This window comes from Microcaecilia unicolor, chromosome 7 (genome assembly GCF_901765095.1).
Source record: "Microcaecilia unicolor chromosome 7, aMicUni1.1, whole genome shotgun sequence".
In the NCBI taxonomy this organism is placed as follows: Eukaryota; Metazoa; Chordata; class Amphibia; order Gymnophiona; family Siphonopidae; genus Microcaecilia; species Microcaecilia unicolor.
In genome coordinates this window covers 216,369,837-216,384,162 of record NC_044037.1, presented here as the reverse complement: position 1 = coordinate 216,384,162, position 14,326 = coordinate 216,369,837, and positions in this window count along the sequence as shown.

Sequence of the window (14,326 nt, the reverse complement as noted above, 5' to 3'; positions counted from 1 at the left end):
CTGGTCATCCCAGGCAAACATATATGCATTGCATAAACATGTGTAAGTTTTATGTAAATGGACCCCTATATCGAAGGATAAAGCGCTATTTAATCATGGTAATGCTTTTGAAGATGCAGGGTTTTTTCAAAGCAATCTACAAACATTAATCAGCTGTCTAAAAATTGTCCTTCCTCAATGTAGCTAGGCCCGTCAGCGTGCCACTATAGCATTGCTTTGTAAAAATTGCCCTATATTTGTAATACTTTTATTGGAAACATCTATCTAAAAAGGTTAAGTTTAATGGATCATCACAAACTTATTGCTCAAGAGGAAAAATTGAAAGTGCTAACTTTTGGGGTAACTTTGACACACTGGCTGCTCAATTTAAAGGGGATCCTGAGGTACAATGGGAAAATTGGAATCACTGCTGTAATACGATTTTGGACAAAATCACTCCTATCAAAGAAAAAACTAAGAAAATAATTAAAACTAGTCCATGGTTTAACGAGGAGCTGCTTTCCCTAAAGAGATTATGTAGGGGATTAAAACATAAAAGGATTAAGAGTAAGTATGAAGGGTTTTAAGTAATTCTTATAAAAGATTACTGAGATCTTCCAAAAAGCAATATTACTGTAAAATGACTCAGAAGGGTTGAATCCAAAGATGTAATTTACCATAGTTGATCAATTATTAGATACTGATGAGGTAACTCAAACTAAAACTGATTTAAGACCCCCAACAGTGAAATTAGCAGAATTGTTTAAAGTAAAAAACTGATACAATATGTAAAACATTGCCAAGCCTAGGATTTGATAGGCTAAAGTGCTATTCTAGTCGCTTGAGTGTGATTGACTTTGGTATTGCAAGCAATAGAATATGGACTACTTTTAAGGGATCTTTTATTAAAGCTTAGCTTGAGTTATCTTCAGCAGGGCCCATTTTATTCCTATAGGCCCTGTTGCAGATAACTCGAGCTAAGCTTTAGCAAAAGACCCTTAATCAGTTAAGCTTAGATGAGACCAAGAAACTAGTTATGAGATACTCTTATGCCCACTACACTTTAGGCATCTGCCCTTCCTACCTTTTTAAGTCTCCATCTCCAGTTTTTTTTAATTGTTTCATGCCTTGGCTGAATTTGTATTTAGAACAGGGACACTACCCTAGTTACTTAGGTCATATTATCCTCACACCAATCTTAAATAACCAATGTGGTCTCTTATCACAGGTTAGCGACCATAGGCTGGTGGTCTCTATGCCGCTGTTTTTAGAAGCTGTGGTTACAAAACAACTTGTGGAATACCTTGATCAATTTTGTCTGTATCCCAATCTGTCTTTAGAAAGAACTCCAGCACTGAAACAGTTGTGCCATAACAGATACCAAGGCCACAGCTTGGGTTAAGCTAGTGGAAGACTGGGTAGTTACTCATACATTAAAAATTAAGCTTGGATAAAACACAATTTATTGGGACTTTTAATCCAAGACATAATCTTTTATGTCATTCAATTACTATAAACTCTAAGGCCACCCACATGGACTTAGGCCCACCCAGCAGCGATGTGTCTGGTGGGGATCCAGTGGAGGTCTCAGCTGCTGATCTAGGAAAGTTCATAAGGGAATATTGGCAGTGCTTGGTCACCCACAGAATTCACAGAGATTAGTACCTATAGTGTACAGCACTGTGATTGAGCTACTGGTCTGGGCCTGTGCAGTTTTCTTTGGGAGAGAGGGGGAAATTTTAAGTTACAGCAAATGATAAACATTAGGAAATGTGCACCTTGGCGGCAACTCATTTCTGTAAAAGTGAAACCAGCGCGTCACCTTGTTAGTACGGTAACATGCTGAGAAAAGCATTTGCATGGAGAAAGCAGCTGCTGGCAAGTTGTTTTGGGCAAACTTGCCACGTTTTTCCATGTTATTTGTACTTTTCCTAAACCTCTGTGCACTAAGATTGGTCCATATGTAAGTGTGCATTCTTGAAAATAACAACCTGCTCTCAAAACAGAGCTTTTAAGTATAGGGACGGAAATACTCATCACCCTTAGACAAGAAGCGAAGCCACAGAATGAAAATAGCCTATGCATAGGATGCTGAGAGTACCCTGGATAAATCTTAATTTCAGCTTAATATGAAGAATAGAGAAATACTCATTCTTTCCTGGTAAGAAAACAGGAAGAACCGAACAGTGATGAACTGAGATATTCAGTGAAAAAAAGAGTTTATAAGCAGACTGTGGCTGTGCAAGCCAAGCCGCTACTCAAAATGCTTTTTCTTTTTAGCGTGCATGGAAAGAGCCGACAGTAGGCTTCCAAATTTTCATCCTTAGAGGCCTAAGATAAGTTTCTGGTTGATATGAAATCAGTTGAAGCAGATCTTTAAACGTGGGTCTCTGCATTTTATGCTACTTCTGATTTGGGGGAAGGGGTCTTAAATGACAAATATCTTCTTATGCATGTCAAAGTCACGCATGTAGCTATGACCCAGTTAGACAATTTTCTGAGAAATACAAACTATTGTACTCCATTAGTACAAGATCTGCTGTAGATTACATTCAAGAATTAACTCAAGGGCTGCAGATGACGTCCAAAAATGGATTATATTTCCAATGTATAATTCGCAAGAAAGGCTTGTAAGCCTTGCCATGATTGCTATTGAGAATGATATATGTGCCCAGTTAGATATCAAAGATTTAATTACTAATTTCGTGAACATGAGAGCACGAAAAGCTAAGTGGTTGTAAACCCTTTATTTGCTCAGCAATCCCACAAAGATGCACTCCATCTTTCAGCTCCTATTTCCTTTGCATCTTGTGCCACGGGGGGGGGGGGGGGGGGGGGGGGGCCAACTGATAGTCTGCAGGGGGGCACCAGAGACCCTAGGCACGGCCCTGGAAGGGGGCACCTACATATGGGTACAGTGGGTTTTGGGGGGGGGTTGGAGGGCTCACATTTACCACCACAAGTGTAACAGGTAGGAGAGGGATGGGCCTGGGTCCACCTGCCCTGAAGTGCACAGCACCCACTAAAAACTGCTCCAGGGACTTGCATACTGCTGTCAGGGAGCTGGATATGACATATCAGGCTGGCATAGAGGCTGGCAAAAAAGCTGTTTTTTTTTTGGGTGGGAGGGGGTTGGTAACCACTGGGGGAGTAAGGAGAGGTGATCCCCGATTCCCTCCGGTGGTCATTTGGTCAGTTGGGGCTCCTTTGTGAAGCTTGGTCATGAAAAAAAAGGGACCAAGTAAAGCCAGCAAAATGCTCATGAAGCCTGGCTTTTTTCCAATTATCGGGCGAAGCTGGCCATCTCGTGAGCACGCCCCCGTCCCGCCCTCGTCCTGCCTTCACTACTCTACTGGCAAGCCCCCTTGAAGTTTCGCAGGCTCCATGACGGAAAGCAGTTGGTGCCGGCCAAAATCAGCTTTCGATTATACCGATTTGGCCGGGTTCAGGAGATCACTGGCCATCTCCCGATTTGTGTCGGAAGATGGCCGGGGATCTACTACTGCTACTACTAATAGCTTTTATATAGCGCTACCAGACGCACGCAGCGCTGAACACTTGACATAGAGAGATCTCTTTCGAAAATGAGCTGGTTAGTCACCCATATATGATTAACTAGCCAAGTAATCTAGTATTGTTCAGGAAATCTGATATGTAATGACAGAGAGTAATAGACTAGGAAAGGGCTCTCTGTTTGATTCTCACCAGCAGCTTCTCTCCAACTTCTGCTTTCTCTAGGCTCAGTCTTTGATTTATAGGCTTTTAAGCCAATTAAGAAGGTAGGAGGGACATTTTTCACTACAGGGCTTAATTTGGGAGATTCATCAACAAGTAATTAACCCTTTGCACTAGATTAATTCTAGATCTTTTGCAGTTCATTGAGAAACAAACATGAAATGATAGCATAAAATATACCTAATAAATAAGGGATTTATATAATTCCTACTCTATTGGCAATTAAATAACTCATGAATAATATTAAGAAGTAATAATTATCTCCCAGGTGGGGAGATGTCATATGTGCACTTACAGGGAGATGATCAGAAGGAAACACTGGTGCTAGAGGCTGTTAGCGCCATACTAGCGCTGGCGTTTGCTAACGCCCCAAGATTAGAGCCCTCAAGCGTGTGAAACAACGTGCTCGAGGGCTCTGAATACAATCAGCATGCAAATGCATGCTAAACAGGGATAAACATATTCATCCCCAATGATCAGCTGCCAGGGCGCCAAAGATTGGGTCGCTGGCTGCGGCAAACCCTACCCCAGCTCCGAGCTGGCGTTAGGGTTTGGAGATCATTGGGCAGGAATGGAGAGCCCTGTCCAGCATGCATTTGCAGGCTGGTAGGCCCCCATTCCCCCCAACAGCAAACCTGCCAGTGATAGGGGGCTGGAGGTCTGGCAGACCTGTACTCCCAATGATTCCCCCCCCCACCCAGGTTCAGGGAGGGCTGAAGATCTGGTGGGTCTCCAGCCCCCCTAACTCCTCCAGCAAAAGGTCTCTGGTGGCCTAGTGGGTGACCAACCAACCCCCCCCCCCCCCCAGCGACAGTGGGGCTGGAGGTCCGCCCCGATGATCCCCCCCCCCAGGTTCAGGGAGGGCTGGACATCTGGTGGGTCTCCAGCCCCCCTAACTCCCCCAGCAAAAGGTCCCTGGTGGCCTAGTGAGTGACCAACCAACCCCCCCCCAATGATTCCCCCCCAGGTTCAGGGAGGGATGGAGATCCTGTGGGTCTCCAGCCCCACTAGTCCCCCAGCAAGGGGTCCCTGGTGGTCCAGACCCCCTACCTTGTGTGTTGGAGGAGGGAGGGTAGCCTGCCTCCCTCCTCTTCCTGCAACGTCGCAAACTGGCGGCGCCCAGCCCTAGCCAGTGTATCCTGGGATGCGCTGGGCAAGTGCGGGAAGATTGTGCTGAGCGCATGCTCATGGACAATTCTCCCGCACTTCTACCTCATGATTAGAGATAATTGTGTGCTTAAATTTGCATGCAATTATCTCTGATCATAGCTCTAATAACGCCCTGCGCTGTTCCAGCGCTATTTTTGGAGCGCTGTTTGGAACAGCGCAGGTTTTTGATCATCTGTCAGTCAATGCAAAGCGATCCTAGCTCTCAGAATGACAGTGATCTCTAGAAGCTAGAGGAGCAGACTTAATGGAGCTGGGGCAGACAAAGCTATATAGAGGAGACCGTTGAAGACCTAGAAAAAAAAAGTTCACTTCCAGTTTGGCAGTCTCTGTCCTGTCTTGGAGGATAAAGATCATCTGGAGGAGAACATCACCTTGGTATAGCAGGAAGTAATCCTGTAGCCAGGGCCTGCCCTCCAGGTGATAGTGTCTTCCAGCTTTTCCATGGTGTGTATCCAGGAGGGAAAGATTAAGATGGCCATTGTAGTTGTCAATTCAAATATTTGGAACATTGACAGCTGGATGCATGGTGGATACCAGGATCCCTTTTTAACATATGGCAAGAGTCATCCATATGTTCCTATGGGCGACTTAGCATTTAGCGCATTCTAAAAACGCTAGCGTGCCCTTAACACAGCTTAGTAAACAGAGTCCTTAATGTGAAGATGGTAGACCTCATGCTTTACCTAGAAAGGCTTTTTTTTTTACAGTGCTAAAGAGGAGTCAACTGCCTTGGTGTATATGGGTACCAATGACACTGAAAAGTGTGGGAGAGAGGTTTTGGAAGCCAAATTTAAGCTTTTATGTAGAACGTTGAAATCCCGGACCTCACTGTTCCACATGCAGAACCCAAGAGACAGGCAGAGCTCTGGAGTCTCAATGCATGGATAAAAGGAAGTTGCAGAGAGGAAGGAATTAATTTTTTTAGGATCTGGGCAACATTTTATGGAAGAGGAAGTATATTCTGAAAGGATGGTTTCCACCTTAACCAGGCTGCTGGTGCAAACTTTTAAAAAGGAGAAAGAGCAGCTTTTAAACTATAGCATAAGAGAAAGCACATGGGTTGGAATAAGGTAGCTTCAGGAAATATTGGTAAAATGCAGAAATTAGAATACCCTGGTAGAGAAGTTTTGATAAAAGCTGAAGTACCTCTGGAGTATTTAAAATAAATAACAGAGAAAAAACTTTCCAAATTACCCCTGTCAACTCCTATACAAGTTTTAAATACAAACAAATGCAAATGCCAGAAGTCTAAAAATAAGATGGGAGAGTAACTGAAGAAAAAGACATAATAGGCATCTCAGAGATCTGTAAGAAGGAAACCCAATGGACCACTGTAATACTAAGGTGCATCAAATCGGTGGAGGTGTATGTTAAGGATAGCATAGGGTCAAACAGGATACAAGTTTTGCAGGAAACAAAATGCAATATGGAATCTTTATAGATAAAAATATGTGTGATGAGGAGGATAATACTGGGGTTGGGGGTTGGGGTATATTATCATCCACCTAGAAAGGATGAAGAGACAAGTAGCCAAGTGCTAACAGAAATCAGGAAGGCTAATAAATGTGGTAATACAATAATAGTGAGAGACATCAATCACTCCTAAGGAGGAAACGTTTCTAGATGCAACAAATTGTCACGGTTGTGGCCGTGCCCTTATGTTCAGACCTATTGTTTCTCTGTATCTAGTTCTGTGACCTCTCCAGTCTGTCTTTTTTCCTATTGTTGTTCTTCCTGTAAGCCAAGCCTCGCTTTGGTCTCCCTGCTTCTGCTTCTTTTCTTGTTGTTGTTCTTCCTGTTAGCCAAGCCTCGCTTTGGTCTTTCTGCTTCTGCTTCATTTCCTACTTGTGACATCATCAGCCTACTCCTTTATAAGGACCCAGGGAGTTTTCCTACGTTGCCTTTGCAAGAGGTCTCTTAATCTCGTGTTGCCTGTTTAGATAATTTCCCTGCTTGGCTTTGTTCCTGAGAATCTTGCTCCTGACGGTCTCTTCTGTGTTTCTTTGAGTCTTGTGTTTCAATGCTTTGCTTTGTTTCTGTGTGTTTGCTTTTGTACCTTGATCCTGAAAGCCTAGCTCTAAAGTCACACCCTGCCCTTAGTGTCTGTATCTGTTTGACTCTACCCTTGGCTCCTGCTTTTAGTCTAGCCCTGCTTTTGACTTTTGCTATAGTTAAGCTCTGTGTTTAGCCAAGCTCTGTTCCTGTTTTCCCTGTTCTGTTTCCTGTGTGTATAGTTCTTGTCTGTTAATTCTTAGAGTCTGTAGAAGCCAGCATCGTCCCTGATTACTTCACTACTATGCACCTGTGTCTGCTGCCTCTCAGTCTGCCTGGCCTTTCCCTTTCCAGCTGTGGGTGCTGGTAAGAACATTGCTTTTTTGTTTGTTTGTCTTCCCTTAGTCTGCTTAATTCTTTGCCTGCTATGTTTGCTTCCTGGCTCTTGAGCTCTGTTTCTGCCAAGTTCTGTTCCTGTTGTGTGTTTGAGCCAGGTTCTACTCCTGCTCTATGTTTGAGCTAGTTCTGTCCCAGTTCCCTGCCAAGCCAAGTCCCTTTTAGTATCCTGTTCCAGCCAAGCCAAGTCCCTTTCAGTATCCTGTTCCAGTCAAGCCAAGCCAAGTCTGTTCCAGAATCCTGTTCTAGCCAAGCCAAGTCCCTTTCAGTGTCCTGTTCCAGTCAAGCCAAGTCCGCAAAAAGGCAAACTTTACCTTCTAACCCGTCAGCAATGTCACTCACAAATATATTGAACAGGGCCCTTTTATAACTTAATTATAAAAAAGGTGACTATGATAAAATGAGGAAATTTAGAAAAAAAAAAGCCAAAGGAAGAGATTGCCAGGGCCAAAAGTTTGCATGAAGCGTGGACATAATTTTAAAAAAAGACCATTTTGGTTTAGAGTTAGGTGTGAACACAAAGATTTATATTTTGCAAATCCAGCTCTTAAGCATGCTACTTAAAGTTGCCCGTGTAAAAATCAAAATATCTCTAGGTTAAAACCTTCTATCTTAAGTGACTGTCATTAAGTTTAATTAACAGAAAGTTAAAGAGGGAGCGAGCGTGTATATTTTTCAGAAAGAGTGTATGTGTGTGTGTATAAGTCCGTAGCCCTGAGAAGACTGCACATTTCAAGTTGACAAGCAGCCCATTGTCTTCATCTGGAAGAAAAGGCATCCTCTATCAAGTTTAGTTGCACATGCATGAACAGTGTCCAAATGCTTAAAGAACACATTATTGAAAAAAAACATAAGATGCAAAAAAGATTACTAAGTTCCCAGTAGATGGTGCTGTAAGCACAAAGGCTGGTTTTGGTACTTCAGAACAAGTATTCTTTTATTGCTCATACAGTAATCACCCTATTTGGAATTGAAAGAAAAATTATCACTGATATTTTTTAAAACATATTGTTCCAAATGAACAGTACTCACTAAAGAAGACTGTGATTTTAGAAACAGCTTCTAATCGGTCCTTTTAATATTTTCGTGTGGTATAGGAACAGTGGGAATTTGGCTTTCTAATGTTAGTGATTCTTGTGACATCTATACAAACTCTTCCTTCCCTAAAGGTCCATTTCAATATCAAACCCAGGAATATTCTGTGCTATCTGTATAACTGAAACTCATCCCAACATTGCTGAACTAACGTAAGGTAAATAAGAGGTGGACTTCAGGCTGGTAGCTAAGAGAAATAGTTTACAATGTTACATGGTCTGGAGACTTCAATAAATTATTCAAAACTGGGATACTTTGCCACAGCAAATTATTTTAAGAGCCATATGAACTACCAAGTGGATGGATGACTAAAATTGCACATAATTAAAAAAAAAAGTGTAAGATCCAAACCAGCAACCAATGCTATGAATTGCTAGAGAATTCAGTTTAAATTCCAAAAACTGATTTTGTGATGCATTGTTTTTTCATCTGAGTTTTCTGATTCAGCTGTGGTATCTTGTTAAATGTTTTTTTTTTTCACTACCCCTGAGTGGTTTTAACCCTTCTACAAATTGAATGTGCCATTTCCAACTGAAACAAAAACCCATAGAAGCGGAAAGAATCTGTGATCTGAAGCCCCCACCCCTCACCCTAAAGTAAAGCAGAGATAATTTGTGCCATCCCGTTACAAAGGGGTCCTTTTACTAAGGTGTGCTAATGGATTTAGCGTGTACTAAAAATTAGTGCTCACTACATGCCACAGAGACCATTGTATACTTGTGGGCTGCATGACAATTAATGCATACTAATTCATTAGCATGCACTAAATCCATTGGCGCAGCTTAATTAAAGGACCCCCAAATTTTGCAAAATTAGGGAAAATGCATAAAGAACAAATTATTGATCTGACCTTTAGAGAGGAGATGACATGTAGGCCGCATTATATCAAATAAGATGTCTACCAACTAATCTGATTACTAGATTCCCATGAGCCAAAGCTCAGAACTCTTGCAGTAAGCCAACAGCGCAGAAACTTAGCTTGCCAATGCTCTAAGGAAATGGTATTCAAATTATGTGCATGCTGTAAAAGCGAAAGCAAAGAGGGAAAATGCTTGGCACATGCACAGGAGAGTTTCGAGGTAAACTCAGCTCCTGTGCACATGGGCCAGGCAAACCCAAAAGTGAAGCACACATTGGCATGTTTTCTATACCTTTATAAGCATTTCAGTTTTTTTTTTTACTTGGAAGGAAACAGGCGCCAATGTGCGCATTAACTTTCAGGTTTGCTCTGACTCGAACACATTGGTGTCTCACTACCAGCTCTTAGCGCTTGCACGGGCTTCCTTCTGCTTCCAATTTAAATTAAAAACAGCAGTTTGTAAAGAAAGAATCACGAGAAATCCTCTATTCAAACATCTTAGTGCCTGCTTCGAGTTGGCGTTATTTTTTTCAGTGGTAAGGGTGGCTTTGTTTTGTGCATTATTCTCTGAGCATTGGGAGGAGGAAACAGCCTCATTAACATCCATTTGACTACATTAGCATTCTATTTGTCCTAATCTTTGGCATGCATGTTATCTCCCTTGCTAGAGCCTCTGAGCATTCTACACTCACTAATGTGGGTGCTAGACCACTAAACACCTCTCACGCCTGCATTTGGTTCTGAGCATCAGGCCACCAATCTTTCAGAAAGCAAAGATTAGCTCTTCATCGAACAGTAGAGGTTTACTTCAGTCAGACAGGAAGTAATTTAGATGATGAGTATTCCAATAAAACTTAGAAGCAGAACTTCAGCCAGAGTGAACAGATTCCAGAAAAACAGCCCTTTTCAAAGAAGTCTGACTATGACTATTGTGCCAAGTCAATTTGAATAGCTTTTCAGCTTTGAGGACTTAAAAGAAATTCATGCAGCAGCAATGACTGCATTAAACCTTCAGGATTCAATGAAAGAGTAGTATAAGGAGTTCTCTCCAGTGGCATAAATAGTTGCTGGGTAGATTAATATTTGGGTCTGTAAAAGTATAGAGGGATTGACCAGAAATGGAGTATCTTATTGGCCATGATCATTGTAAAGGGTGGAGAATATTTTTGGAGAGAAAGGCTCTAAACTATAAAGCCCAATGCACAGCTTGAATCCTTGTTGGGTTTGCCTCCCAGACTGGACTCATGTCACAAGGGAGTGTCCCTCAGCCTTAAGCCTTAGTGACGTAAACTCATAGAAGTTGATATTTAAAGTGACTAACAGGCTTATTTTCGAAAGCGATCGCCGGCCATCTTCCGACATAAATTGGGAGATGGCCGGCGATCTCGCAAAAGTGGCGAAATCGGTATAATCAAAAGCAGCGTTTTTGACACCATTGCCGCTTTCCTGTCGCCACGCCGGCGAAAGTTCAAGGGGGCGTGTCGGCGGCGAAGCGAAGGCGGGACATGGGCGGGCATGGACGTGGCTACCAGATGGCCGGCTTTCTCAGATAATGGAAAAAAAAAGTGGCGTTAATCAGTATTTCGCTGGGTTTACTTGGCCCTTTAATTTTCACGACCAAGCCTCAAAAAGGTGCCCCAATTGACCAGATGACCACCGGAGGGAATGGGGGATGACGTCTCCATACTCCCCCAGTGGTCACCAACCCCCTCCCACACTAAAAAAATAAAAATAAAACACTTTTTTGCCAGCCTGTATGCCAGCCTCAAATGTCATACCCAGCTCTCTGACAGCAGTATGCAGGTCCCTGGAGCATTTTTTAATGGGTGCAGTGCACTTCAGGCAGGCAGACCCAGGTCCATCCCCCCTACCTGTTACACTTGTGGTACTAAATGTTGAGCCCTACAACCCCCCCCCCCCCAAACCCACTGTACCCACATGTAGGTGCCCCCCTTTGCCCATAAGGGCTATGGTAATGGTGTAGAGTTGTGGAGAGTGGGTTTTAGGGGGATTTGGGGGGCTCAACACCCAAGGTAAGGGAGCTATGGACCTGGGAGCTATTTGTATATATTTTTTTAATTTTTAGAAGTGCCCCCTGGGGTACCTGGTTGGTGTCCTAGCATGTCAGGGGGACCAGTGCACCACAAATGCTGGCTCCTCCCACTATCAAATGCCTTGGATTTCGCCGGGTTTGAGATGGCCGGCATTTTTTTCCCATTATCGCTGAAAAACAAAATTAGCGATCTCAAACCCGGCGAACTCTGGCATTTTGCTGGCCTAAACTATATTATCGAAAAAAAAGATGGCCGGCCATTTTTTTCGATAATACGGTTCCGGCCAGCTGTTGCACCGCCACCAAAATGGATCGCCGGCGACCTATTTCACCGGCGATGTTCCATTATGCCCCTCTTAACCAGCCAGAAATGACTCCTGGCTGGTTACATAGGGCATGCCCCTGAATATCACCGCAGACCACTAAAGTGAAAGCTGGCTATTTGTGGGTGGTCTGGGGGTGGAGTCGGCACTTATGCGGTTACATGCTGATATTTAGCACTTAATTGGCTAAATTAGGCAGCCATATTGGACTGCATAAAAATCAACCCTGTCTTTATGCAGTGTTGCTTAGGCAGTTTAGTGTTGAATGTTGTACTTAACCGCACAAGAGAGAGCCAGACGCTTAAACCTGGATATTTAATGCTGGAGCCTGGACATGGCCCGGCATTGAATATCCAGGAATAATGCTGGCAGCGGCTAACAAAATGTTCACCACACCGGCTGAATATCTACTCCACATAGTTTTAGTATAGAGAAACCTGGTTGCCCAGACCAGGACAGTTTGTTATTCAAACTCTAGGAGTTTATACAGTGGTTGTGATGGTGTCACTAAAACCCTCACTGTATCTGGACAGTAAGAGTGGTGTACTTGCTGATTGCAATCCCAGAACTCAGGAGTGAGGGGAGAAAAGAGTTTATTTAGCAATTTATTTAGTAATGGGAGAAGGCCTCTCAATTGCTGCTAAAGTTACATTATTGGCTCCCAATAAAAGTTTGAATCACTTTTAAATTATGCGTAGATGTTTTTCAAATATTGTATGGCATGACTCCAGAATATATGTTGCCTTTAATTAAACTTCCCTCATGAAATGCAGCTCCAGGGGTTAGAGACTATTTAACTTTACACTTTCCCAGTTGTAAAAACATAGTTTACAAAACTGTTCTTACAGCTGGGTTTACCTGTCAGAGTACTACATGGTGGAATTCTCTCTCAAAACAAATCAGACATGTGAACAATTATAGGAGTTTCTGCAAAGTACTAAAAACCTTCCTTTTCAGGAAGTTCCTTTCAATGGAAAGCAAAAATAAAATGGGATGAATGAACAGCTTGGCTTCTGTTGAGCACTTTGTATCTTATATTTCAATTTATCTTATTGTAGCAATGTTTACTCAGCTATATTGACTATAAAGAATTTTTTTGTAACTCATTCAGGGGGTCTTTCACTTGCCACATGGCCATTTTTTTTTTTAAATTGCTGTGTTAAAAGGGGGCCTCAGCACATGTCAAAAACATGCACTGTTGCCAGCTACAGCTTAATAAAAGGGGAAAGGGAAATGGGACTTGATATACTGGCTTTCTGAGGTTTTTGCAACTACATTCAAAGTGCAGGACGTCGGACTCACAGAAACAGAAGCCTGCACAGCTGCGTTGCTGATCTGCAAGGGCAGGCTTCTACATGGAATGTTGCTAGTGCAATAGCAACATTCCATGTAGAATCTCAAATAGTAGCAACAGAATCTCAATAGTAGCAACATTCCATCTAGAATCTCAAATAGGGAAAGGGGAATGGGACTTGATATACCGCCTTTCTGAGGTTTTTGCAACTACATTCAAAGTGGTTTACACATATTCAGGTACTTATTTTGTACCAGGGGCAACGGAGGGTTAAGTGACTTGCCCAGAGTCACAAGAAGCTGCAGTGGGAATTGAACTCAATTCTCCAGGATCAAAGTCCACTGCACTAACCACTAGGCTACTCCTCCACTCATGAATTCATTCTTCTTTATTCATGTATTTTGGATATAAGCCACATTGAGCTCGAAATTGCTCTAAAAGACATGAGATATAAATATCAATATAAAATAAATAAATAAATTCCATCTGGGCATCCAGGACCTTCCAACTCAATTCTGCTGGTCTTGGCTTAACATCATTAAAGGCTGAAGAAAGATGAGCTACAGCAACTCTTTGGCAGTCACCTGGCCTATGGGAACAACTCTCCAACTACAGGGCAAAGCAATATCTTTTATGCTGACAGGTATCCTGAACATCTATAGAGAGAAAAAGCTGCTGAGACTGTGTTAACTCTTTTACTGGTTGGATACAGAGTGGAACAGTGTTAAGAAGGAAGAGGGTAGAGAGTGTGTATGCACACTCTCTCATAAATATTCAATGCATGAAAACATGCATAAGTAATTATAACTGCTACTGAATATGTTATTACAATTCTCCTTTATTTGCACAAAATTTAAAGTATAAAATCAACAATGCAATGAAACTAACACTGCTGCTCACTCTACGTCGTTCACACTATCTATATATATATAAGGCACCTCCAACGTTCCAATGAAGCCTCAAGCCGGAAACTTGAGGCGCCAGAGATATCCGGTTTGGCCTGCAGTCAGTGTAGCTCCGCCCTCGCATCAAAATGCGATGACATAGAGGGCGGGGCGGGCTTGCAGTCAGTGTAGCTCTGCCCTCGTGTCAAATGCGATGATGTAGAGGGCGGGGCGGGGGAAGGCACAACGCACGAGTTCCACAGATTCTGTGACAGCAGTGGGGAGAGCGCTGCAAACTTTAATCACAAACTCGCAACCAAGTGACTGAGGGAGGGAGAGGGGGTGTGAAAATCGGAAGGGAGGGACGGAGGGGCGGGTCTGGAACTCGGAGAGGGGGAGGGATTACCTTGCTAGCGCCTGTTTCATTTTTATCCGAAACGGGCATTTCTCACTAGTTTACCAATAATATAAACAATGAAATATACTCAAAACCCGCTATTGCCAAGTCTCCCAGAGTCTTATTCATGCCACCTTAGATTGAGAAAA